The sequence below is a fragment of the Podarcis melisellensis genome (genome assembly GCF_964234715.1).
Source record: "Podarcis melisellensis genome assembly, chromosome: Z".
Classification (NCBI taxonomy): domain Eukaryota; kingdom Metazoa; phylum Chordata; class Lepidosauria; order Squamata; family Lacertidae; genus Podarcis; species Podarcis melisellensis.
In genome coordinates, this window is record NC_138547.1 from 42,952,433 (window position 1) to 42,974,876 (window position 22,444).

The 22,444-nt window shown below is 43.4% G+C and overlaps 1 long non-coding RNA gene across 2 annotated transcripts in view; it reads left to right on the top strand.

Annotated features, from left to right (window-relative positions):
* Positions 1-22,444, top strand: part of LOC309362194 — a 70,486-nt gene that overhangs the window by 4,553 nt on the left and 43,489 nt on the right. The window contains exons 2-3 of one of the 2 annotated variants that reach the window (XR_014164863.1): positions 239-341; positions 12,696-13,725. The exons of the other annotated variant lie outside the window; for it this stretch is intronic. This is a non-coding gene — a long non-coding RNA (uncharacterized lncRNA). Of the gene's footprint in view, positions 1-238; positions 342-12,695; positions 13,726-22,444 lie in introns of those variants that run through there. 2 annotated transcript variants of the gene reach the window in all.

Here is a 22,444-nt window from a genome sequence, read left to right on the forward strand (position 1 = left end):
TAAATTATGTATAAATGAATGTCTCAACTGAATGGACACAACCTGCTTGAGTTTCATGTCCAGACACCTGCATTTATCCACAGAAGTGTTGGGATATTTGGTGATAAGGGTCTATAAATGATGGTTCCATTGTACAAGCTGTCAGTCAACTGAGTTGTGATTAACCCATAGAGTTAAGAGTATGTTTTCCTGTCATGTACTAATAAAGTCATTTGTCACTTTTTATTTTGTACCTCAGTAGGCACAAAAGAGCAACTCCCCCCTTCCTGTTTAATTGCACACCTACCGTTATTCCATCTGACAGCCAACCTAAAAGAAGAGCAAGCAAATCTTGTGGCCAGGTAAGTTTTGCTAATTAGGCCATGCTATGGATGTTTAAGTATAGGGAATCACAGAAGGGCTCAGTTTAATCCATAGTGGTTCTAGCAGAGCAGACCTTGAAGCAGATGCAGCTGTAATGTAGAGCCTGGCTGTATATACAATTGATTGTTTGGTATGTTTGGGATGGTAGCATGTAGATATGTTTGTCTATAAATTGGTCTATAAGGTGCTACTGGACAATATTTTATTTTTTATATACATATTCCATAGTCACCAGCATTCCATGCTTCTTCAGAAAACAAACAAACAAACAAACATAAATAAATACAAACAAACATAAATAAATAAATCAAGCCAATGGCCCATCTAATCCAGTATCATTCACAGAAGTGGCCAGCCAGATGCCTGTGGAAATCTACAAGGAGAACGGGAGCACAAAAGCACTCTCCCTTCTTGAGGTTTCCAGCAACTGGTACTCAGAAGCATCAAAGCCTTCAACCAGACTTGCTGCATCTTGTGCCTCTCAGGATACTTCAGGAGACCATCTCCTTCCCTCCTTCCCTCCTTCCTTCCAACCCCTCCTGAAAATTCACCCTTTCCATGATTTTATTTGTTAAATTTATATATACCAGCTTTCATATGTGTATCACAGGGCAGTTTAGAGTAATGCCTTTTGAACTGCTCACTCATCCCCACAGCCATACTGCAACCTTCCCTGACCAACCTTCAGAGGTTTTGAGTCACAAATCCCATCCATTCCAGCCACCATGGCCTATCGTTGGGATTGATGGGAACCCAAATCCAGAAGCCTCTGGAGGGCACTGGTGAGCAAAGGCTCCCTACCTGTATTTAATTCTAAATCCACATAGCTGAAATAACTGAATATGTTTACACTGTTCCTTCTTCCTCTGTTGCTTTCCTTTTGACTATTTTTAGTCTTGTGGGGGAGTGACCTGTTCTTTCCTCCTCTTCTCTGCCATTCCTTACCAGTGATAATATACAGAAGTGTCTAGGGCATAAGAATGAAGACTCCATCACCACTACCTGCTGCTGACTCCCCACCATGGATGTAAGAATTAGAAAGAGGAGGGGTTTATAATCACCATTAGCAATCTTATTCTGAACTAAATCAATTCTTTGGACCAACCCTGATGCAGGGTGGAAATCTCTGAATTTTAGTTTCAGGTCCCCCACCCCATTCTTTCCCATTTGCTGCCCTCTGATGTGAAGCTGCCCTATGCCAAAGGGCAAATTGGTGGGGGGCCCTCCATCACCTGGTTGGTAGTGAGAAAGACAAAGGCCAGAATACTGAGAAAGAGCTGGCTAGAAGCAGGTAGAAGCCTGAGAAAGAGAGACATGCATGATTTCTTTTCAAACCCCAAGGAAGCAAGACCTTCTGGTGTGAGCCCCTCCACCGTAGGCTCAGGTTGTATGTATGTGTAAATCTGATATCATAAAGGCACTACAGTCTCTGCTGTCCCTCATTCCAAGGAAACTGAGTAAGCCCCTGGAACCCCTGGAATCTAACACCTCTCAGACATTTCTGGAAGAGGAATGAATAGTGTGGTGGGGGCATCACCCCAGGTGCTATGAGTAACTGCCACTTCTCAGGATAGAGAGGGGGAGGTGAGGGACGTGGTACAAATGTGCCACCCTCCTCATTAGATTGACTCTCCCAGCAAGGTACAAGTGTGTGGACCTCACCACTGCCCCTCCCCTCCCTCTATTCTTCCTGATACGTTGCCATGACTAAGGTAAACAGAAATCAGGTGAGCAGTACAACCGTACCACAATAACTACTGTGGTATCAGCTATGCAAATGCATTTAATGCACACTTTCCCCTAATATATGCATTTTATAGGTATGGGTATTTGGTTGGAGTGCTGTATAGTCAAATTTGTAGAAAGGTGAATTTAGGAGGATAGCTCTGTTTTGGTTCACACAGTGTTTTGGGAAGTGTGAATTAGGCAGGCAGGCTCTTATTTGAATATGAACTGTACCAAATTGCTTCCCCATCCCTAAATTTGTATTCCATGCCCATTTGTTTCTGAGATGTGGTGCGTCATGATCTTATATATAAATTACTATAGCTTGATACTCTTTCTTCTACAGAAGTGTTTGACAAATGTAATTTTCTTCCCTGTTCCATATCTCTGCTATATCTTGTTTCTCCACAAATTCTTTTGCCCGAGCTTTCAGTCTACGCAACTTGTTTGAATTTATTCCCCCCCTCCCTTGCTCTCTTTCTCTCTCTCTCTGATAAGTGAATTAAAATGACAGTAAGAAAACCAAAAGCTCAAAAGGTGAAAGAAAGAGGCAAATGAAATGGCTTTATTTCCCAGACACCATAAATCAGAGCCTCCCTACTTATAATGTAGCAAGATGATCAACCGATTCCTTCATGCATCCTGGGCTTATTTGTCTTTTCCAAACCATGGTACTTCACTTCCTCAGAACATACATTGAATAAAATACAGTGTAAAATTCAGCTAGGTAAGGCTGAGAGTCAGGGACTGGTCCAAGGTCACCCATTGAATGGGATTTTGAACCTTGGTCTCCCAGGTCCTAGTCCAACACATAGTGGCCTTTTCACAGAATGACAGCTATCCATCTAACAGCTGGTCATGCTGAAGTACATTGATTTCCATGTGTTGGATTATGGTTACAATTTATCAGTGCCTAAAGACTGGGGCAAGTCTGTTTCCACTTCAATTCCTTGTTGGAAGGACTGGCCCTACCATTAGATTGACAAATACCTCAGTCAGGAAATTATGGGATGGTAGTGACAGCACAGTGCTGAAAGACAGAGCTTTATGGAACATGTGGCCTGCTCTGGGCCCCCTGAATTTGCCTGCTACATTCAGGTTGCGTGGAGGGTGCTGTCTTATTACCAGTCCTGAAGTAGGATTCAACTGCCAGTGCAAAAAGGTTTTGTACAGGGATCTGTGGTGTGTGTATGAGCATGCACACACACGTTTGTGCATGTGTGCACATCCTGTCCTGGGCTGGGATTCAACATATAACCAATGTTATATATACATCAGTCCTGGCACAGTCCTCAAGCCCTGCACCTCAGGATAGCCACATTGACAGCCTCCCCTTAAATCTGGCCAGGGACCCCATTTTTAAGCACAGCACTGTTGAAATTATAATTCAGCAAAACATCACAAATCTAATGATGCTTCTCACATGATTGTATCATAAAATTATGCATAAACTCACATATGTTCCTCAACTTTAAAAGGCTTTAAGAATATGGGCAGGATGGTGATTCATTGCCTCGTATCCTTACACCAGCATCCTCTCCCTGGTTGTAATAAGTGCCCAAGGCCTCAGTTTTTGAGAACAGAACTGCAAGCCTTCACTCTCCCTTACATGTGCAAAATCCACAGAGAAATAATGCCACTCTGATGAGCAACATCATAAACCATAATGACAAAAAAAAGTACTAGAAAGGACTGTTCAAACAACCAGTAGCAGATGTTGGAGAAATAAGCCTTATGGATTTATGGTCAGTTAAGTCTGACAGATGGAGATGAGAGATTAATCCTTTTCTTCCCTGGCAGACTCAATCCCTTTTCCCTAGCCCCTCATAATTGCCTTTCATCAATGGTCTTAGCATTTCAACCATTTCATGTGATAGTTCTAAACTTTAGTTAACATTAAACAGCAACATGATTTTGCCTCAGGTAATTAAGAGCAGGTTGATATGCCAACTTGAGCAGGTAATATCTGGGAAAGCTGGTGTCATGTTCTAGTATACAGATTCAGTGTAACTTTTTGCATAGCCTTTGGGGAGCTGATGCTTGCTCCAGACCTTGCGGGTGAGTAAGTGCTAACAAGGCTTAAGTGAGGATGGACTAGCATCCTAACAACTGCAACTATCAGGCGCAAATAATATTGTGAGTCCAAGGCGGATTCCGATTTGTGGTTTTTTACTTGATGCCCATCTCCCCAACAATGTGTGACAAACTTTGGAAATGTGGAAGAGTTTCAAAAGCCGATTGTGATAAAGGAAAGAATTAATAATCATGGGGGACTTCAACTGCCCCGATATTTGTTAGGACTCAAACTCTGCCAAGCGTATAGTCTGACAAATTCCTCCAATGCATAGCTGAAACATTGCTATACAGTGGTACCTCGGGTTAAGTACTTAATTCGTTCCGGAGGTCTGTTCTTAACCTAAAACTGTTCTTAACCTGAAGCACCACTTTAAGTAATGGGGCCTCCTGCTGCCGTTGCGCCATCGCTGCACAATTTCTGTTCTCATCCTGAAGCAAAGTTCTTAACCTGAAGCACTATTTCTGAGTTAGCAGAGTCTGTAGCCTGAAGCGCATGTAACCTGAAGCATATGTAACCTGAGGTACCACTGTACTGTATATAAAATACTTTGCATTTGTAGAGTGCTTTCAAGTTCTTCATATTTATTTATCATTTATTGGATTTATATGCCATCTTTTCCCCCAAGGCACCCAATTTTTAAATACATTATATAGAGTTTAAAGGGATGGTGTGCTCTCAGGACAAATGAAACCCAGTGGTATGTATGTTCCCTGACCTGGGCTCCACCATTTCTGCCTTCCCTCGAGGTAGTCCCAAGGAAGGTGGGAGAGGAATTGCCCCAGTACCTCTCAGGCCTGGAATGGTTGATGGTTTTGTCAGATGCTGATGGTACTGTGCATCCTGAACTGGGCTCCTCACTTCTCCTTACCACATTCCTGTGAGTTTGTATTCCCCCAAATGCAATAGCAGATCATGTCCTGCTTGCACTCATGTACTGCTTGTAGGCTTAGATTAGATTAGATTACAATCTGGGAAACATGGATTCAAGTAGAACTTTTGCCAGGGATTCATTATATAGGTTTTCTTGACACATAGTCTCTCAACCTCAGTTTTCCAAATGCAAACTGAAGTGAATTTGGCATATTAGGTTTGTAAACAATCAGTGGTAGGAGTCTTGTTTTTTGGGGAGCAGTTGCTGTACATTTTTAAATGATATAATGTCATACATTAAGATGATGTTGAAACAAATTGGGCAAGGTCTTGAAAGCTCTATTTGAAATCACAAACACTTCCAATTGCACATTAAGACTTTCTCTGCTAGTGGACCCGTTTCAAGCTTTTTGTGTTAATTCACAAACTACAGAACAAATTGCCTTAAGGACTATCTGATTCTTTATGTTTCATCTTAGTCATTGAGATCCTCTGCTGTGGCACTTATTGTGGTTCCTTATGCCCCCGAGGGTTGCTTGATCTTCGTTAGGGAATAAGTGTTTCATGTGGCAGGCTCCACTTTGCTGGAACACCTTCCCAGGGAGCTTAGGCATAAATCATCCTTGCCTTCTTTTAGACATCTCCTAAAAACTGCGTTTTCCAGACAGACCTTTGTAATGTGATTTTTTTTTTTGACCAGCTAGTATTCATAGATGTTTTAATTGATATTTTTATTGTTTTTGTTGCAATTTAGCATGGTGTGTAATGTCTTTCCACATTTTCTTTCACAAAACTGTGGCTTATAAATATTTAAACAAATAAGGGAGCAAGGGGTTGGCCCATAGCTCAGTCATATTTCACATGCTCTGGAGACAGCAAGCTATGGATCCAATCTCTTGCAAGCTTCCTCTGTCTGAGAGTCACCTTCTGCCAATCAAGACAAGCTCTGGTTGCACAGGCCCAACAATCTGATTCAAGTTAAGTAAATTTTTAAAAATTCTGCCCCAATATGGCATTCAAGAACACTTCAGAGAGTCTCCTGTCCTGGAATGCTTTTTCAAGAGATGCAATGGGGGTGTAAGCCTTCCTATACAGCTGTATTGCTTGTTTAATCATATTATTTTTAAAGTCATTAATGGAAAACTCTGTGGCCCTCCAGAAGTCAATGGACCAACTCCCAACAGTGCCAGTCAATATGGCCAATGATGTGGAGTGAGTTGTAGATGACAAATACATTCCTCATCTCTGTTTTAACTAATGAGCAGCATAGGATACAGCTTTTGACGGTCAGATCCTCAATCCATCTAGTCAAGTTTTGTCTGCTTCCTCTGTCCAGCAGTTCAGTAAGCAGTAGTGGCTGGTGTCCTTTGGGATGCAGAAAGCAGGGAGACCAATGGTAGATGGACTCAAGGACAGACAGAGACAACTAATTCTAGTTTTGCCCTGTCCTGCTGTGTTATATATGTGCAACACTGAGTGTAGAGGATGGAGCTGACAGTCAGCATAGCTTCCTGGGCTGGTTAGTAAAACAACAGGTAGTTGGGTGTGAGATGAGGGCAGACTGAGTTTTGTGGGAAAGTGTCCCATTCTTCCTAATATACCAGCATCCACTATGTAAAAGGAACAGGGTTTTGCCAGTCCTGCTGCTTTAGGTTCTCCTAACTGGAAATGCCAGGAATTCAACTCGATGCCCTCTGAATGCAAAACATGTACTCAGTCACTGAGCTATGCAGCCCCTTCATTGGTTACAGCCATTTCTATCTTGCATGGGATATCCACTTTTTGGCAAGCACTTTTAAATTAAGGGGTGAACAACAGAGATGGAAAGTCACATTGCCATTCAGAATAGCTGAAGCAGTTAAGGAGACAGGGCTTAAGCTCAAGCATGACTCTTTCCCCTGTGCATTCAAGTTTGTTCCTCCATAATTAAGACATGCAAATTGGTTTGCATAAGTTTCAGAAGCGTGTCCCACAACCTGCATCTTTGTTTCCGCACTATTTGTAATGTACTGATGCTACTAATGTGTATGCATTAAACTCAGATTTGGGCTGGCCACATTCCAAGAGTACATAAGCATAGAGAACAATTAGAGGAAGGGTTCATATGAATAGCATAGGACGTGGCTAATATCTCTATTATAACTTTCTGAGAACTATGCAATTATTTTGTCTCTGCCTTTCAAGTCACCTATGTAAAGGTCAGAAAAATACAGGTGTTCTCTTCTTTAGTAGGCAATGGTTCTTTACTTGACAAGAGAATGAATTGATTATTCAATTAAGTGTGAGTAAATAAATGCTACAAATTTCCCATGATCCCTCTTCTATCTTCCAAAATATATTCACATGGGGTAAAGCATCAGAATTTTCTAAACTGGGGATTACCAATGTGATGCTATCCAGATTTTGCTTGATTTCAACTCCCATAAGCATGGTCAATGGTTAGGGATACTGGAAGTTGTAGTCCAGTAACATCTGGAGGGCTTCCCCTGCTTTAAATGGTTCTGGAGCATCAGGAGGCTTAGTTTGGTCAGAATCAAGTATATAGTTCCAGAGTTAACACTAAATACATTAAGGTAAAGGTAAAGGTACCCCTGCCCGTAAGGGCCAGTCTTGACAGACTCTGGGGTTGTGCGCCCATCTCACTTAAGAGGCCAGGGGCCAGCGCTGTCCGGAGACACTTCCGGGTCACGTGGCCAGCGTGACAAAGCTGCATCTGGCGAGCCAGAGCCGCACACGGAAACGCCGTTTACCTTCCCGCTGGTAAGCGGTCCCTATTTATCTACTTGCACCCGGAGGTGCTTTCGAACTGCTAGGTTGGCAGGCGCTGGGACCGAGCAGCGGGAGCGCACCCCGCCGCAGGGATTCGAACCGCCGACCTTTCGATCAGCAAGTCCTAGGCACTGAGGCTTTAACCCACAGCGCCACCTTCTGGTAAATGAGCTACCATGGCCGCTAGAGGGCCATGAAAATTTGCATCCTCACCTTTTTAGACTTGTCTAACCATGTACTGCTCCTGCCAACCTAGCAGTTTGAAAGCACGTCAAAAGTGCAATTAGATAAATAGGTACCGCTCCGGCGGGAAGGTAAACGACGTTTCCGTGCGCTGCTCTGGTTCGCGAGATGCGGCTTAGTCATGCTGGCCACATGACCCAGAAGCTGTACGCCGGCTCCCTATCTGAAACCAAAGGGGTGCATTGGTTGCCAGATGTGAAATATATTGGCATTATTTTCAGCTCTCCTAACTACTTCCCCCTGCATGAGATGGACCTCTGTCCATTGTACAGACAGAAGGATTATAACCTCAGCCTCAGCTGTTTGGGGCTTTAGCTTTAACTTAATTATTTCTTTATTAGATTTATATAAACCCTTAGTCCCAAAGGATCAGCAAGCAATACAAATGTTTCAAACAACCGTAAAACATCCTAAAAACAAATCTAATACAGATCGAGACTGGGAAAGGTATTAGAAAGACTTATTGGTAGAGAAAGTTCTTCAGTAGGTTCCAAACACAACAGCAGCTGCCAGAACACTAGAGGACTGATTCCTACACTGTGTGGAATGAAACGACCTCCTGAAGAGATGCTATCTTCAGAAGCCCATCTCCAGCATAGTATAGTGAACAAATGGGCATCTAAGGGGTGACACAATATTTCAAGTGCTTGGTTGGTTGCCTGCAGGCTTGCACAAATTAATGTAGGCCCATCTCCAGCAAGAATTCAGATGGCTATTCCCATATTTTCTTTACCTTTAAACTGCCCTTAAATTTGTTGAAAGACCTTTTATCTGAGTGCTCTGCTACTGTGACATTTAAAAATAACTGTCATTTAAATAAAGTTCTAATGTGTGATCAGTCTTTTCCTAAAGGGGCATTTTCTCAAGGTTCACATCAACACAAAATGCAAGGATCTTCTCAACTGAGCACTGCTAAAATATTTAATGTTTTTCAAGAGATGGATCCCCCCCCCCCAGGTGAAATTGCTCCTGGAAGTATTTTATACTAAAAATGCCACTTTGGTTGAGTGATAGTAGTCTGGCACTAGCTTTCTTCATTCTGCACCTCCTGAAAGAAGAAATGATTTTAAAAGCAGTGTCATATAGAGAATATCACAGTTTTTCATTCATTAAAGAGAACAGAACACAAGCGGTAGTTCCTAATTTAACTATGGGTGATTATGGTGCTAGTTTACCACTGAGGGCATATCTGTGGTGAGAGGTGAGTGGAGGGTGGGAATTAAAGGTGGACAAACCATTTGGTAGGCTGGATGTCAGGAGCTCTGTTGATGAGACAAATCTGGGGATATGGATGCATGGTAGATGAAGTGGGATTCTGTCTCCTGGCCCTGCACCTGATTTGCATGTATTCACCTCAAGCTCTAAAATCAGCTCTAGAATTGGAGCACATGTGACTTTCTATATCCTTATTGGCATCCATCTGTCTCAAGAGCCAATGGAGGGTGCTTCCGGGGGTGTAGTCAAGCCACTGGAGAATCACTTGTAGAGGGGCTGCAGAGACTTGTAAATCATAACTGCTACCTCTTGCATTGTTTTTCTGTGTTAGCAGCACTGAAGTGACCTCCCAGGGCAGTGTGTATGGAGATCCTGGGCTGCCCAGACAACAAGAGCCCCTCTTGGACTCACTGATGTTGTCCAAACAAAGACAGAGAAATATGTTTCGTGCCAACTTGACTGCAAGGATTACCAGAAGGAGGCATACAAAGCCTTTTCTTCTCCCAAAGATATCCCACAAGGCAGTGGGACCAGAGTTTTCCTTCTCCTAGATGAGCTACCTTCATATGTTGATGAGCCCCATTTTCCCCTCTCTACAGCACATGCAAAAACCACTTTTTTGACCATTGGACCCACCACTGGTCTCCTCTACTCAATCTGCCAGAGCCTATTTTCTTGTGGTTTAGCCAGCCAGTCGAAGCAATTCCCAAGGTGTGGCCACTGTCACTGAGTGCAAAGTGGGGACCAAAGGTGGTGTGTGCAAGAACTTAAAATCCACAGTACAATATTAAAACAACATTAAAACAAAATTACACAATTTCTTTAAAAAAAAAATAAAAAAAAAATTAAGAGGGGTGCAAGTATTTGTCAAGCTCAATATTTTAAAATGCTTGGGGTTTGTTTTTGTTTTGTTTTTTAAAAATACTTTTAACTAGCCCCCAAATGAATACAGTGTTAGTAATGGTTGTGTGTCTTATGAGAGGACATTCAAGATCAGGGCACCACTACAGATAAGGCCCTTCTCTTATGCACTTGTATAGTGAACTTTGTTCTCTTATATAGATGAAACACAGAGAAGGGCCTGTTCTGAAACAACAACAACAACAGAGAATTCCTAGTGCATCAGTTTCACCTTGGAAACAAGGCAAATTCAGATTCCAGAATCTACTAGTTCAAGCATTGCCATAGGCAATAATTACTTGTCCTCAGAGAGGGAAACCTATCTGGAAGCATACCTCTTGCAGAAATATAGAACAGTAGTAAGCTTATCTGAGGGTGTAAAGGTCAATCTTTTCAGCTATAGGAGTGAAGTTCACTTCCAATTTGGATTCAGCAAGAAGTATCTTATAGCTGTCTAAAATCCAGGTAACACTGTTCTAGGGATTTGCCAATGGTCAAAATATGGCAATTGGGACTATTGCTTCACAGGGTCTAGCGTGAAAAGAGGAGATGGTTATTGGTGTACTGTTAGCAGTGTATTGTCCATCCAGAGTCTCTACTGTGAACAGGATTGGCCCAGGCTCAATGGAGTGTTATCATAAATCTATTCATTATTTCTTTAAAGGTCTGATCTTGCACTGTCTTCACTGAATGAATTGCAAGAATGTCTGCTGAGTCAAAGAACTCAAACCCATCTGTAGGGTTGGGGTGATTAAGGGGAGGTGGTGCTTTAACTCAAATCCTGCAAACCTTATAATTGAGAAATAATTGGATGGCCATTGTAGCTAAGCATTACATAACAATTTATCACCACATCTACAGAGATTGGAGGTTTAATTACTAGAAGTAATAGATACTTAAACTGATCAATTGCAAATTGGTAATGAAGTTTGTTCTAATGACAATAATGTTGAACTTTTCATTAACGCTGAATTAAGTGTTGGAAATTTTAACTCCCAATATGCTAGCTCGTGCTTCAAAGGTTTTGAAAGAACTCTCAAAAGGGCATGTTGATGGACAGAGTGTCATAGGATGGACTGTGAAGTTAAGAGGTTAAGAAACCTCCACATAAGATAATAGAAAGGATGAGTAAACTCTCTTAGGGTAAATCCATTACTTATAGTGAGCTAAATTTTAATGAGTTTGTGTAATAGTCTTCATTTTAAGTTCTAATGTTTAAGTGCATGAACCCTGAAGGCCAGTGCAGTTCCAGCAGAGGTGCAGTGTGTGTGTGTGTGTGTACACATACTCAAGGAAGGGTAGCTCCAGGACTTTTTCAGTACACAATCAGTAATGCAATCTGTTGGAACGCCAGGGTAATTTATGGACTATCTTTGCTCTTGCAAGGAAATAAGGTGGTAATGTGGCTTTCAAGTTTTATTGTGGCTTGTGATAAGCATAAGAGAAGTCAGAGAATGAGGACAATAATAAAAGAGACTGGATATACTTTCCATCCTATTTTTGGATATTTTTCTAATTTAAAAGTTTTTCCAGTTTGAACTGCCTTTTGAAATCAACCTCAGTCTGGTCTTTGGGGTGCATAATTTAATGTCATCTCACCCCATGGTCAGATGCCTAGGACTCAGCATCTCATGTTGTGGGGGGGGGGGGAATGGCCTTTTGAAGTCTATTGTGTGGCCTCCTATGCATGGTCAAAAAAGGGGGGGGAATGCATAAGGATAAATGAGGACAAAATGGAATTAAGATTTGCATGTGCTAATCTATACATATGTATTTAGAAATAAATAAATAAATTGAAATACAATAAATCCCATCCTATTGATGAAGACTGACCAGGTCGCCTCTGTGTCTGCTTAGTACGTTCTTCATCTTTAAACTGGATTTGGACTGAACAAATATTGTAAGACAGAAGAAATTTTCTGAGAGATCTTCAGATGGGGGGGGGGGACTGTCCTATGTAAAGCAGGACACATAATCACCCTTGAAGAAGACCAGTCAAGCCTCTGGGTTGCATTCAATTAATTGTACCCAGAGCAAACCCACAGAAATGAATGAACCCAAGTTAGTCATGCCCATTAGCATCAATGGGTTTATTGTGAGTAGACTAGCATTGACTATCCTTCTTTGTCTCCATAATGCAACCTGTAGAGAATACTATTGGTGAATTTGACTGTACCTGTTTTATTTTGCTTTGCTGGTAAGTGACATCAATAATAGATGAGGTTTTCCATGGAAGAGCAGCTTCCGAGACATGAACTGATAATCCCTAACCACATGCTTGGGTTTTGTATGTCTTGCACATGATTCTTCCACCTCACCAACAGCCATCTTCAGGGCTTGAATTATGTCAGTGATCTCCAGCACTTAGCTCCAGGGTGGAATCGTGAAACATAAAAGATACTAATATAGAAAAGCAATCTCTGAACAGGCAAAGAGTGATTTCCCTCTAACCACCGTGTAACTGCAACATGCATCCATACATGAAGGGTTGAGCTTGGTTGAATTAAGTTAGTGTAATTGGTTTTCTCCGCAGATTCCCCAACTTGAAGTGGTATCTTGAGTCTTCCTTGGGGTTGGTGTGATGGCAGTCCAAGCTCAACCCTTCTGCAGAACCAGGAAGCATTCTTCAGAAGGGTCAACGGATTCATAAGCCACAGACGTTCAGTTAGACATCCAAGGCTAAATGTTTGTGTTGCAATAAATCGTCCAGCTAATTGCGACTTGAGTGCTGTGTTAACAAGATGGTAGCCTGGTCTCCTGACATCTCCCTCCCAACTCCTGGGGCAATGGAAATCACAACCTGTGTCTTGCAGGAAGGACTGGAAGATTTTCTCTCTCCTTGCTACCTGAGCCCTGGGTTTGTGAACCAGACAAAGACATCATGGCCCCACTAGCTTGGCATTCACCCCACTGTGCATGCCCAGCCCATAAAGCAACCCTGTCACTCACTAAGCAGATATAGTGTAGGGAAATGCCAGAGTGCCCTTATCTCACGATGCCTCATGATTAAATGTCCCCAGATCTAAAGCCTTTTTTCCTGCCTAGACCAAAGGCCAGATTAAGAAATTACACCACTCTTAAAATTACTCCCAACAGTGTGTAGTAGGTAAAATGGGGAGCAATTGGGGGCTCCCTTCAAAATACATACTCAGCACCATCAATAGGTGACTGGCAAGCCCACAATGCAAAAGGAGGGAGGAGGAGCAGGGCTATATATACCAAGACAGGTCAATTCTACCCAACACAACACTTCCCTAACACTTTTGACTGGGAAGTCATCTGATCTGACTGTCATTTATGCATTGGCTGTCACATTTATATGAGAATACACCAAAACATTATCTCCCAGTGAGTTTGGTAAAAATTTGATGCATCCATTTACTGCAAAAATACTTTCTGGATATCATACCTCTACCAAAGTAATAAGCCTCAACATAGATGTAATTGGTGGACTTATAAATCCAGTCATTGGGGTATGGGATGGTTATGTCTCTGCAATGTTACACTTAGTCAGCCTCTGTTACTTTTTGGATTGCTGTGCATGCACTTCTAAATTCTTTCAACTGTCATACAAGCCATTAGTATCACCTGGATTTTCTTTGCAGAATGTCAATTACGACCTTGTTTATGAAAGTCAAGACTATTTTCTCTGATTGCATGGAGACTAGAAGGCCTTGCTAATAAAGTTCCTGTTCATTGCCTCTTGTTGTGTTTATTAGCTCATTTGGTTCAGTGTACAATCCTCTGCAGAGATATTATTAAGATCATGGAAGCAAAGATGGCTGTTCTGAAGTTCAGAGAAAAAACTCCGGAGTAAAGCTGTGTCTTGAATAGAATGTCACAGGGTTCTGCTCTAGACCCTCCTCTCGTCAATGTTTTTTAGAAATGACCTGGATGAGGGCATGGGAGGGATACTTATCATTTTTGCAGATGACACAAAAAAATAGAATAGGATTGTTTCACCCTCATATACCATATCAATCACTTCACTCTGAAGGAAATGACCTTCTACAGACACCAGCTTATCAGTAGTTCTGCTCCATATCATGTAGGAATCATGCATTTCATATGTATTCCAACCCTCTGTTGTTGTTTTTTAAATTGTAGCATCTATTGAAGGCCTCCCTTTTCCAACATGCCTTTTAAGTGGATCTCTTTATCCTACTATGCACTGAATTTGTCTAATCGTATTTGAAAGAAATGCAAGTTTGTGGCCATCGCTGCCGACAGTGGAAGTGATTTCCATAGTACTGTGTGAAGAATACTCCCTTTCTTTGATACACCCTGAATCTTCTAACATCCAGCTTCATTGAATGCCCACAAATTCTAGTGTTATGAGAGAATGTGCTATCCCCTTTCTCCATGCCTTACATAATTTTACAAACGTCTGTCATGTCAACTCTTACTTCCCTTTTCTCTAAACTAGTGGTAGCCAAACTTGGCCTTCCAGCTGTTTTTGGACTACAACTTCCATCATCCCTTGCTAACACGACCAGTGGCCAGAGATGATGGGAATTGTAGTTCCAAAACAGCTGGTAGGCCAAGTTTGGCCACCACAGCTCTAAACTAAGAAGTCCCAAATGCTGCAAATTTTCATCAGAGGGAACTTTTCCATCCCCTTGTTCATGTTGGTTGCCATTTTCTGAACCCTTCCCATCCCTACAATATCCTTTTTGAGATGAGACAACCAGAATTGCACACAGTATTCCAAATGCGTTTGGAGTCCAGACTCCACGTGAAATTATTATATATATATATATATTGCCGTGATATGCATCACCTTACATGGCTAGTCAGATCCCTAAACTGCAAACCCCACAGAAGAGAAGCTTACTTCTTTCTCTTGCTCTTTAAAGTGCTGCAACATGAATGGTGTTTTGCAAAGAATGTGTAATAATGAATGCTCCGAGATCAGGACTTTGTACGTGTTTGATTCACTGTGCTTCGGCTTTCAGGGTGAAAACATACTTTGTATCTGATTGCTATAAACAACTCATTAATCTGTCTTTAGCTAGCAGGTAAAATGCTGATAAAATATCTCACATTTTCTCTGATGTATGGTTGTGTTTCAAATCTCTAATTGCAATATCATTATAATCCACATGCTTTTTGGGAAGCCTTACAAATCAATGCTGGGGGCTGTGATCCAATTTGTATGCCAGGCTGATTATATGCAATTGTTTTTGTGGCAATTTCCGCTTGGAAATTCAAATGGGATATAAATGCATATCAAAAGTCCAATGGTGCCTATTGTTCACTGGCATAATTTTATTCTGTAATATGATTTTCTCAACTTTTAAAATCACATTATCTATTCTGCATAGATTCCCCCCACCCCTGGAAATCTTTTTGGCATCACACTGTGAACCTACCTCCTCGCGGCCTGGAGAACAGCAAGTTAGATGAAGCTATAAAGGGCATGATTTATAAAGCAAAAGCAGAAAACTCGTGCTGTTAGATACATTGATTGTGCTTTGAACAAACCCACACATGGAATGCAGAAACAAATCCTTTATCAGTGCTCAGAAGTTCCCTTAAAAGGCCATATAGATCTGATAAGGTCATAAGAATTTGCTCTGTCATTCCAAAGACAGATAAGTTGGGGACAATTTAGGAACATAGGAAACTGCCTTATACTGAGTCAGGCCATTGGCCCACATAGCTCAGTAATGTCTATGCTAACCATGTTTTTTAGGCAGGGGATCTCTGCCTAAAAGGTGTCGGGGATGGAACCTGGGACCTCCTGCATGCAAAAGAGATGATATACCAATGAACTTTGCCATGTCTTTCCCTTGCACTTTACATCTCAAGGGCCACATTCCACCCTGAGCAACTTTCTGTGGGCCATATGCCCTTGGTGGGGCATAGCCAGATGCAAAAGTGGGGAAGTTCCTTCACACTCCTTCACACTCACACACCTTCCATCTAGGAAAGCAAAAGGCATTATAAATGTATAGCACTTTTGATGGTTATGGTTTCCTGCAAAGCATCCTGGAAACTGAAGCTCTATTTCACTTACGGAGCCAGTGTGGTGTAGTGGTTAAGAGCGGTAGTCTTGTAATCTGGGGAACCGGGTTCGCGTCTCCGCTCCTCCACATGCAGCTGCTGGGTGACCTTAGGCCAGTCACACTTCTTTGAAGTCTCTCAGCCCCACTCACCTCACAGAGTGTTTGTTGTGGGGGAGGAAGGGAAAGGAGAATGTTAGCTGCTTTGAGACTCCTGAAAGGGAGTGAAAGGTGGGATATCAAATCCAAATTCTTCTTCTCTACTCAAAAGAAAAACAAAGACAAAGAAGGGAGAAAGATTTGATAATATCAAAATTATTTATGGTTTAGTGTTCCTCCAAGGAACTACAGTGGTACCTCGGGTTAAGAACTTAATTCATTCTGGAGGTCTGTTCTTAACCTGAAACTGTTCTTAACCTGAAGGACCACTTTAGCTAATGGGGCCTCCTGCTGTTGCTGTACCGCACGATTTCTGTTCTCATCCTGAAGCAAAGTTCTTAACCCGAGGTACTATTTCTGGGTTAGCGGAGTCTGTAACCTGAAGCATCTGTAACTTGAAGCGTATATAACCCGAGATACCACTGTATAAGGGATAAGCACGGGGCCGTCTCATTTTAATCATAATCACCTTAAAGGGTAGGTAAGAGACTGAGATTTGATGACTGGTTCAAGTTTACACAGTTAGCTTAACTTCTGATTGTGGATTTGAACCTAGAATTCTTTCTCTCATATCCAATACATTATACACTATTGGCAGATCAATGAAAAATCAGATTGCGGTTTTACAATGCCCACATGCTACCTAAACAGGGCTCTCCAAATGCCTTTGATCTGTTCCTTGAAAAAGCAAAGCTAATCATTTCAAGGCATCCATTAGATTATGGATTCTTGGCCATTGCCGCTGCGTGTGATACCACATCAATATAAACTGGGGGTTTCTGTGTGTGTCCACGAATCTCTTCCATCCCTGATATGCAACTATTTTTCATTGCTGTTTCGCTACCTGAAAAGCTTGGTTTGTGGACTGATAAAATGGATGCTTTTTGTTTTTTTGTGTGTGTGTTTTTTAGAGGAGACTAATAAGGGCACACTTGATCTCTGTCAAAACATTTCACTCTTCCACTAGTCCTTCAGTGAATCAGGTTGAGTGATTGCTCAGAGGTTGCTGTTCCATTATGGATCATTCTGCAGGATAGTTCCTAATGCATACTTACAAAAAATATAGGAAATTCAAAACCATGATGGATTTAGACTTGTTATTGAATCCCAGAGCTAACATTAGAGTTGCATGTGGTGTATTGGCACAAATATTTCATCAACTCTTAATGTAAGGTAGAAAAAGTTCAAAACTATTGAAAGTCACCTTCCTTCTGCAAGGTACAATGAATTCTGGAGGTAGCTTTCTCTAAAAGTATGTTTGATCCATTATCTCTGGGAATGACTAAAGACAAATTACAGCAGTCCATCCATTGACACGATAGGGATGGATCTCATATTATTGTTGTTTTTGTAGGAGTCAGATTTGGCCCACTGAAACAACCATTACTTTCCGTCATTCATCTTCTGTAAAAATTCCCTGTTTAATTGTCTTTACAAATTGTGCTACGTATTTATTATTGGAATGAGTGACTTTTCCTCTTTTGAGAGGCTTTGGGTGCATGAGTGGATGAGACCAGGGTGTGAGTGGATGAATAACACTTTACCAATAAAATAAAACCCTAAGTATAAAATAAAAGAGAGGATAGAAAAAAGAGTGAATATAATGAGCAATTGAGCAATTGAGAGTATTCAGACTGTACCTGGCTGAAGGATGCCATCAGCTCTCAGACATGTGGTAAAGCCCTGGGACAGGGCAGAACTCAATAGAAGTGCTGACATCTGGCTTCAGTTCCTTCATCATGATATACCTCCATGGCTTCTTCTTGCACTCTGTTTTATGGTAAGGAGACATAGGCAACGTATATCTTCCAGGACTGCTGCCTCAATGATTTCCACATGTGACCTGTCAGCAAGATTTTGAGTGTCACATGGCAGGACAGGGTTTCAGACAAAGAAGTGCTCTCTGAAGCCCACATTCTCCATAGCCCTTTCTCAGTGACATCTATGATGGCTTGGACATTTCTTCAGAAGGGAGGATGGCAGGGTTCCAAAGACATGCTTTACGGGGAGCTGGCTTCAGGCACCAGGCCCATTGGAAAACTGACCCTGCATTACAAAAATGTCTGTAAAAGTGCCATGAAGGCTGGCAACATCAGCCTCACCATGTGGGAATCCCTTGCAGATGACTGCAATGCCTGGAGTCAGACAGTCAGGTTGTGCATCCATAGCAGTGACTAGAGGAGGGATGACCACTGGGAGGAGCACAGAGAAAATAAATGCCGCAGTGCATTTGCATCCACAGAAGCAGATGTCTTCATCTGCCCCAGCTGCAACAAAACATGTCTCTCCTATAGCAGTCTCTACAACCACAGCAGGTGCTGCAACCTTCCAACAGTTTGACCTCACCCCCACCAAAGGCACACTCCTTCATTCACTCATTCTGTTGTGACGTGGGGTTTGTGATTTCAGCTCTCTTGACGTAATATGCTGGAGACAGTTCTCTAGTAACACTTCTTTATTAAAGCAAACAAGACTAAAACCTGAGGAGGGGAGAGCTACATTTATAGGGACAGGGAACAAGCTAGAAAGGATACATTTTGAAGGGAACAATCTCAGGCAATCACAGTCCTGCCTTTTGGAGGAAACCAATAAGACAGAGGATCCAAATACAGCAGCTTAAATGAACCAATAGTAGCTGTACCCTCTGGAACCAAAAGGCAGTTACTTTACCCTCATGCAAACACAGACAATAATAATACAGATATAAAATCCTTTGACTCAATACACAACACCCCTCCCCCCCTAGTGAGCACAGCAGACGTAATCTCTCAGGTACTGTGGGGTCCTACAACTTCTACTTGATCTCCTGACAACAGGTGTTGCCGATTCTGGATTGGGTGTCACCTGTGGTAGGGGGGCTGCTATAGGGGTTTCGTCAGGAACAGATGGAGTCCCAGACATCTCAGGGTCCCCTACCTGTACCTCGTCATCCTGAGGACTAGCAGACCCTGGTTCATTTGCTGAAGCCCCTGGTGACTGCACCTCTGGGCCATTTTCACCCTGGTCTTGCAGCTCTGTGTCGTTAGCCAGGGATGAATTATCAGACTCCTCTCTGCTGAGCGCCCGGCGCCTCAGCTGATCTATATGTCTCTTCCAAACTTGCCCATTTTCCAAGGTCACATAATAGGACACAGGTCCACTAGTCCGGGTGACCACACCAGCCACCCACCGTGAACCTCGTGAATAGTTCCTCACCCAGACCAGATCTTCAGGGGCGAGATACCTTGTTGTGTCAGTCTCAGCCTGGGGGGTTGCTCTTGAATTACGGTTTGGCATTTTATCCGGGTGGACATAATCCAGCACCGTTACCAGTCTTCTACCCAAGAGCAGCTCAGCTGGTGACTTTCCCGTTGCAGTACACGGAGTCGCATGCTGCAAAAATAACATTCGCGCGATGCGAGCTGACCAGTTACCCTCCATTAAGCGCGCAAAGGATTCTTTGGCTGTTCTTACCATGTGCTCCGCCTGCCCATTGGAGGATGGGTGAAAGGGCGCGGATGTGACCCCTCTTATGAAGTTATCAGCCAAGAATGCCCTGAATTCTTGGGATACAAAAGCTGCCCCATTATCTGATACAATGGTCTCAGGTAACCCGTGGGTTGCAAACAGCTGCCTCAACACCTTGATTACGGCAGCTGATGCCATGCTAGGGACCATCGCCACTTCTAACCATTTGGAATATGCATCGACGATAACCAAAAAGACCTTCCCCTGGAATGGCCCAGCAAAATCTAAGTGCAGCCGGCTCCAGGGAGATCTGGACTGCTCCCACCAGTGAACTGGTGCTCTGGCCACTTCTGGCCGCACCTCTTGGCATGCCTTGCATGTTCGTACCCATTGTTCTATGTTCTGGTCCATTCCAGGCCACCACACATAACATCGGGCTAGCGACTTCATCCTGACCATTCCCGGGTGTCCCATGTGAAGCGTCTCAAGAACCCTGTTTCTCAGTGGTGCTGGGATGATCACCCTATCTCCCCACAGGAGACAACCTTTATGCATGGACAACTCGTGCTGCCTTGTCGCATAAGGCCTGAATTAGTCTTCATGCGGACCACCTGGCCACCCCCTCCTCACCCAAGTGAGCACACGGGAGAGAACAGCATCTTTCCTCGTTTTCTCAGCTATATCAGTAGCCGCTACAGGAGCCCCCGGAAGTGTTTCCAGCATCATTATGTGCTCCGCTGGAGCAGGATCCTCATTGCTCCCGCCAGGAAGGGGCAATAGACTCAGCGCATCAGCGTGGCACAACCGCTTCCCCGGCACATGGGTCAAGGTGTACTGGAACCCGTTCAGGAATATAGACCAACGCAACATTCTGGGGGAGAGAATTTGTGGTGTTTGTTTGGGTTGAACAACCCTAACAGTGGTTTGTGGTCTGTTTCAATGGAGAAATGGCGACCGTACACATAATCATGGAACTTTTTGATTCCTGCCACAATTGCAAGCGCCTCTTTGTCAATTTGAGCATAGTTGCGCTCCGTGGCCGACAACGTACGAGAATAGAAAGAGATGGGCTTTTCCGACCCATCCGGTTCCCTATGACTCAGCACCGCCCCCAGACCGTATTGAGAGGCATCACATGCCAGGACCAGCGGCTTCGACTCATCATAATGAGCAAGGACGCTCTTGCTACTCAGCATTCCTCGCAAGGAGTCAAAAGCCTTCTGCTGCTCCTGCCCCCATCGCCACACATTCTTTTTCTGCAACAGTCTATGTAATGGTTCAGCTACCGAAGCTTTCTGGGGTAAGAACGAATGATAAAAGTTAATAAGTCCCAGGAATGACTGCAACTCCGTCTTGTTCTGTGGTCGTGGTGCCTCGATGATGGCCTTAACCTTAGCATCTGTGGGGTGGATGCCTGATGCATCAATTTTAAACCCCAAGAAATCCACAGTTGGCACCCCAAAACTGCATTTTTCCTTTTTTAGTTGCAATCCCACCTCCTTGAACTTGAGCAACACTGCACGGACACGCGCAACCAGTTCCTGTGGGTCTTTTCCAGCAATCAAAACGTCATCAAAAAATGGCAAGACCCCCGGCAGACCTCTTAACAGGCGTTCCATGAGCCCTTGAAAAATCCCTGGGGCCACACAAACTCCAAATTGTAATCTGTTAACTCTGAACGCCCCTTTATGTGTGACAATAGTCTGTGCTTCCGCTGATTGTGGGCTTACTGGCAGCTGTTGGTAAGCTTGTGCCAGGTCAATTTTGGCGATCACCTTGCCCCCAGCCAGTTTAGCCAACAGATGTGATACGACTGGAATGGGGTATGAGTTTCCCCTGAGTGCCTTATTGATAGTACATTTGTAATCAGCACAGATCCTGACTTCCCCATTTGCTTTAAGGGGCGTGACGATTGGAGTCTCCCACTTAGCGGAGTCCACGGGTGAGAGAACTCCCTGCTTGACCAATTTATCCAGCTCTGCTTCAATCTTGGGTTGCAGTGCAAATGGCACTCGCCTTGGTTTGAGTCGGATTGGGGCCACCCCAGGGTCCAATTCGAAGTCAACTGGGGGCCCTTTATAACAACCCAGTTTTCCATTAAAGAGACCAGCAAATTCTTTGCATAATGCCTCGCTCATCTCAGGGCAGGTTTGGATTGAATTAAGCCCTGATATACTCAGTCCCAGGGCGGGGAACCAGTCAGTGCCCAGGAGACTGGGGCGACTGCCCTTTGCAATCACCAGTTTGAGTACCGCCTGTTTGTCCTGGAACTGTACTCTCACGGCACACATTCCCATGACATGGATGCGGCCCGCTGAGTATGACTGCAAGGTTGCCGGGAAGGGCTCCAGAGGGGGCAACTTACCCCTGGGGAAGAATGTCCTCACGGTCTGGTCCGACACGATAGTGAATCCAGATCCGGAGTCCACCTCCATGTCGCACAGCTGACCCTCAATCTTCACCTTGACGTGTGCCTTGCCTTGCGCTGGAAACTGCACAACCCTCCCATTGATTTCCGTTACGTAGTGGCAGTCCTTTAGAACATGGTTTGCTGTGGGCGGTCTGCGATGCTCCAGTCTAGGTGCTCCTGTCGCTCCCAACGCCGCCGATCTACAGACCCTGGCGATGTGACCTGTCTTCCCGCACGTCCGGCACATAGCATCCCGGAAAC